Genomic DNA, 5,983 nt, shown 5'->3' with positions numbered 1-5,983 from the left:
CGGTCGGGGTCTGGGCAGCCGCACAGAGATAGCTCACCTGGTGCTGAGATGCAGCTGGTTCTGGGGTGGAGTGTGGTAATATGGTTGTTTCGTTTTTCAAAAAGAGGGTTTAATTAGGGCAGCAGGTTTGCCACAGCGCTGAATATGTCACAGAGGCCAGGACTTTGCCGTTTGTCTGAGACTTTCAAAGTTGAGTGAGGGGGTGCTGACCACCCTCAGCGGGGGCTGCGAGGAGAAGGCCGCAGAGGACAAGGAGGAGACGGACACTCACAAATTATTTTAAAGAGGTATCGCTGAATTTCATTTGTCACAGCACTTTTTTATCACAGATCACGGAGCCATCCTGGTGAATTTAATACAAGTCACGGGGCTCGGGGCAAATAGCAGATGGTGACTTTCCCACTAAACCTGTGACTTTTCTTCCTAGAAGCCAAGGCCAGATGGGACCCTTGTGACCATGTAGTCTGACCTAGAAGTGACTAGTGCCCCAAAACAATTCCTAGCGCAGATCAGGTAGAAAAACATCCCAGTTTGATTGAAAAATGGCCAGTGATGGAGAATCCACCGTGCCCCTCAGTAAACTGTCCCAATGACTCTCGCCGTTAGAAACGGACCCCTTATTCTCAGGCTGAATTTGTCTGGCTTCAACTTTCAAGCCACTGGATCTGGTTCGACCTCCCAGTGCTGGACTGACGGGCCCCTTATTAAATATTTGTTCCCCTCCCTCAGTACTTCTAGCCTGGGATCAAGTCAGCCTTTAAACCAGGGGTGGCCCGCCTGAGCCAGAGAAGGAGCCAGAACTTACCGATGGACATTGCCAAAGAGCCACCGTAACACGTCAGCAGCCCCCCACCCCGTTCCCAGCGCGGCCTGCCCACCGCCAGCGCCGCCGATCAGCGCCTTCCCCTCCCTCCCCGCACCTCCCGATCAGCTGTTTCGTGGCGTGCAGGAGGCTCTGGGGAGGAGGGGGAAGGAGTGAGGGCACGGCAGGCTCAGGCGAGGGGGCAGGAAGGGGTGGAGTGGGGGCAGGGCCTGGGGCAGAGCCAGGGGTTGAGCAGTGAGCCCCCCCCTCCCCCCGGCACACTGGAAAGTTGGCGCCCGTAGCTCCAGCCCCGGAGTCGGTGCCTAGACAAGGAGCCGCGTATTAACGTCTGAAAAGCCGTGCGTGGCCCCGGAGCTTCCCTGCTTTAAACCTTCTCTTCGTTAAACACAATAGCTGGAGCTCCGGCGTCTCTCGCTCTCAGGCAGGGTTTCTAACCCTTGAATCATCCTCCTGGCTCTTCTCTGACCCCCTCCCCGATTGCTCAATCTCCTTTTGCTTTTACTACATTTACCGGGGCCGCTCTGTGATTTGTGATTTTAAAAAACGCCAGGGCATATCAGCAGCCCCAGTTATAATGCTCCCCCCAAGGGAGCGGCTCCGAGAAACGCAGGGTGAACTCAGGGGCGGGAATTGCAGGACCACTTACCTACAGCGGCTTCACGGTCAGTTACGGAGTAATTTTATTCCCACCCCTATTACTGCACCTGATATTACTGCAAGTGTAACTAGTCCCATTACAGGTGCTCCAGCTGCTGATGCTGCAAGAGATCCTAGAATTCCAGTTCCAGCTCCTATAAGTGCTAAACCTAGTTTTCCTTTTGTTTTTTTTTTCAATCCATGGTGGGTCGGTTTCAGGGCTGCAATAAATAATAAGATTTGAATGAGGCCACATCGCAGATGGGCTTCTCAATTGTCAAGCCTCTGACATGAAGCGGAAAGGGACCTTGTTCTCTTCTCTTGGTCTCGTGGTTCAGCTCAATAGCTGGAGCTGCTGGCGTCTCTCGCTCTTAAGCAGGTGCAGCTTCCTTGAGAAGCCGGCCTGAGGTGTCTTTAGGTGGGAAGCAGCCACACTGCAATGCTGCACAGGGAATGGGAGAGTTCGCCCAGCACTCAGATGCAACCAACTCTGGGGTTGGGCAGCTGGGGAACAGGTGCACATAATACTGAAGGGGATGGGTCTCCTGGCACTGAGATGCAGCCACCTCTGGGGTGTGGCAGCTGGAGAACAGCCACATAGCAATACCATACAAAAGCTCTGACCACTAGACCCCACTGCCCTCCCAGAGCTCAGGGTAGAACCCAGGAGTCATAAGAACGGCCAGATTGGGTCAGTCCAGTGGTCTGTCTAGCCCAGTGTCCTGTCTCCTGACAGTGGCCAATGCCAGGTGCCCCAGAGGGAATGAACAGCACAGGGCAATTATTGAGTGATCCATCCCCCTTTGTCCAGTCCCAGCTTCTCAGTCAAAGATTTAGGGACACTCAGGGCATGGGGTTGTGTCCCTGACCATCCCGGCTAATAGCCATTGATGGACTATCCTCCATGAACGTATCTAGTGCTTGTCTGGACCCAGTTACTTTTCCCATCCCTCTGATCCCAAGGAGAAATGTTTCTGAGGTTCAGAAAAACAAAGCTGACTTATTTCCCCTGATTTTCATGCTTCCTCTGAGCCTGGAAGCTGAAGTGCCAAACCACTGTGAGAAATTGCTTCTGGTGGTATGTGTGATTCGATCACTAATGGCACAAGCCAGCCCGTTCTCAGGAGCCTTTCAGCCTCCCTGGGTGGATCCAGCTCCACATTTGGATGCATCGGGGAACCGGGGTTGGCAATTTGTTCCCTGGATCTGTTTGCCGTCGCTGCTGATTTGCAGAGCAGCCGACAGCCTCTTGCACCAAAGCAGGCTCAAGATGCAACCCACCCACCTCTTTCAAATCCAACACCCCCTTCCCCTCCTGTTCTCCTCCTTGGCTGCATTTACCTTCTGCTTCTCTGCCGAGATCTTGAGCAAGTTCCCTTTGCGGTACCTTTTTCATCACTGTCGCAGCTGCCCTCAAGGCGTAAGTCCGGCCCAAATTCTGTATCAAAGCCTCGACAACCTCTTTCAGGCTGGCGTCCCTCTGGAACGTATTGGGTTCGTCGCAGTAATCAAGTTCACAGACAAGCTCATTCATGGGTGTCTCGCACAGCAAATGTTTGAACTTTTCAAATTGATCTGGGTTCAGTTTCTTGAGGCTAGTGGTGAGGATCTGTCGGACAATAGTCCCCTTGGCGTCTGAAGCCATCTTACTGAGTAGGCTGGGGATAAAGAGGACAGAGGGGATAAGGAACTGAGACTGGAAAAGAATAAATGGACACAAATCCGACGTCAAGAATTGTAACATTCAAAAACCAGACGGAGAACACTTCAGTCTCCCTGAACACTCAATAACAGACTTAAAGTGGCCATTCTTCAACAAAAAAACTTCAAAAACAGACTCCAACGAGAAACTGCAGAACTGGAATTAATTTGCAAACTGGACACTATCAAATTAGGCCTCACTAAAGACTGGAAGTGGCTGGGTCATTACAAAAACTAATTTCCCCCGTTGATACTCTCACCTTCTTGTCAACTGTTTGAAATGGGCCACCTTGATTACATTGGCCTCATTAGCACTACAAAAGTGATTTTTCCTCCCTTGGTATTCACCCCTTCTTGTCAACTGTTGAGACTAGCCCACTTCCATGTTAATTGGATTGGCTCGTTAGCACTGACCCCCCCACTTGGTAAGGCAACTCCCGTCTTTTCATGGGCTGTGTATTTATACCTTCTTACTGTATTTTCCACTCCATGCATCTGATGAAGTGGGTTTTAGCCCACGAAAGCTTATGCCCAAATAAATGTGTTAGTCTCTAAGGTGCCACAAGGACTCCTCGTTGTTTTTGCTGATACAGACTAACACGGCTACCCCTCCGAAACCTGAGACCTTTGGTGTCCGTCTTGACTTTACTGACATAAAATACAACTTTCTGCACAGGAGCGTGTCCAAAGGGGACGTTCCAACTGTCCTTTTTTAGCAGCAACCACCCAGGTGTTACATGGTCACAGCTGTTTCTAGGTCTGCTTGACACACAAAGTAATAACCCCGAGTTCTTCACTAGAGCTTTTCGCCAGGAGATCTCAAAGCGCTGTCCAAAGCAGGTCAGGCTCATCCGCTGCCCTTGTACAGTGACAAATAACAAGAAGAAGGAGTCACGTTGTTCTTCCCCCCGCCACTCGCTTGCTGAACAATTCGGAGGAAGCCACCACTTCCCACGGGCGTGTGGACGGAGCATCTCAGACGCCAAATCCAACCGGCAAGGCAGCTGCAAAAATGCCGGGATCCCAGCGGGCTGCGCAGTGACGTCTGCTCGGCCCAGCTCCGAACCACAGGGCTGGGCCCATCATTCCCGGCCTCCTTGCTTTCCCCTGGCTCCACCCTTCCACATCAGCTTTCCTGCCCTCTGCCCCGCACATTCCCCTGCCCCCACATTCCCCTGCCCCCCACATTCCCCTGTACCCCTCAGTCTGTGCCTTCTGCCCCGCACATTCCCCTGTACCCCTGTCTGCCTCCTGCCCCCCACATTCCCCTGTACCCCTCAGTCTGCCTCCTGCCCCCACATTCCCCTGCACCCACATTCCTCTGTACCGCTCAGTCTGCATCTGCCCTCCCCCCGCATTCTCCAGTAGCTACCTCCAGTGAGCGAGCGCTAGCCGGGGGAGCCATTTCAGATGGGGGGGGCAACTCCAACGGTGATTCCAGGGGCTACTCAGGCACCTGAGCAATCGTGGTTTTTTGCAGCTATAATGGGTGGGGAGGGCAAAAAATTAGAACTCACCCCCCTCAATCTCCACCCATGTTGGGGCACAGGTGCCCCCCCCCACTAAACGGCACCCCTGCTAGACCCCCAAATTTTCCTTGCTTCTCTTTCACCCTAGTGAACCATTGCATCACTCTGGTTAATTCCCCTTCTTCAACCATCAACCCCCTCCGGACCATGGTTCCCACCTGCCCTCCCTCAGCAACACCTCACTCCTCTCAAAGCCTTGAAAACTGATGGATTTGGGGCAATGGACTGACTTTCCGGGGCTAAAGTTTCCCTCTTCCAGGAGCCTGTGCCATGGCCCCTGTCCCTGCCCCTGCAGTCTCCTTACCTGTGCAGTGCGGCACGCTGCTCGGTGAGTTCAAAAGAGCAGCTTCTTCTTTTATATTTAGTGAAACTAGCATGCAAAGGCGCTGTTTAAAAAGCTTTGCGTTGTGTGTCGTGCTCTGCTCAAAAACAGGAAAGAGGCCGCGCTCAGTGCTATGTATGTGCAGAAGTCAGACTTCCTCTCGCAGGGAGAATGATCTGTGTCGACCTTTGTGTGTTTGCTTTGTCAGTCGGTTTCCGGTGCATAACTGTATCTGAGAAAGGCCAAGGACAGCCAAGCCCAGCCCGCAGATTTGTGAGGATCTGAATATAAACCAAGCTGGGTTTCTGGAAGGCAAAACCTAGGGCTCTGTAAGAAGTGTGTCAATTTCCTGGAAAGGTTCCTACGTAACACACAGATTGTGGAGTCCTTCCCTGCATATTTCACCCGAGGAGATTTACGGGCCCTAAGTCTGACCCTGATGCCTTTGAGATCCCGACCCACCTGTACTGCTTTCGTTTCTCCACGTCTTACCCCGATTGCCAAGACATTGGTCCTGCTGTAGCTTTAACCAAGCAAACATTCAGCTGCTGTTAATGATTTAATGCTTACAATACCCTACAAATGTACCCAGTGATGTTCAGAGACATGAGACAAGGATCTAGCCACACGGCCCTGACAATCTCACTTAGACAAACAAAACCAGGCAGCGTTACTGACCAAACACAAGCTGGTGAGGGATACCGCCAGCATGGGAGAGGGGTGTCAGGAAAGAAGTGAGCGTTAAGAAGGGACTGGAAGAAGAACAAGGCAACTGAGCAGAGAAAATGTGGGAAACTCAGAGGACAGCCTGGGAGTAAGTGTGACACTGAAGAGACAAAGGAGCACTCGGGAGGGAGCCGCACAGGGAGTGATAAAACTTGCACTGGTTTAAAGAAATCACGGGGACACTTATTTTGGCTTGAAGGCAGCTGCCTTGGTTTAATTTAAGTCAAGGGAAAGGGGGAGATTTTA

At 52.1% G+C, this 5,983-nt stretch overlaps 1 long non-coding RNA gene across 1 annotated transcript; it reads right to left on the bottom strand.

Moving 5' to 3' along the window:
* Positions 1 to 1,404: 1,404 nt before the first annotated feature.
* Positions 1,405 to 5,344, bottom strand: LOC141976276 (uncharacterized). Its single transcript, XR_012636096.1, has 3 exons — positions 4,994 to 5,344; positions 2,801 to 3,117; positions 1,405 to 1,680 (listed from the first exon to the last, which is right to left on the bottom strand). It is a non-coding gene; the product is annotated as an uncharacterized LOC141976276 (long non-coding RNA).
* Positions 5,345 to 5,983: the final 639 nt, after the last annotated feature.

The sequence above is a fragment of the Natator depressus genome, chromosome 23 (assembly GCF_965152275.1).
Source record: "Natator depressus isolate rNatDep1 chromosome 23, rNatDep2.hap1, whole genome shotgun sequence".
In the NCBI taxonomy this organism is placed as follows: Eukaryota; Metazoa; Chordata; order Testudines; family Cheloniidae; genus Natator; species Natator depressus.
This window is presented reverse-complemented; position numbering and strand designations above follow the sequence as displayed.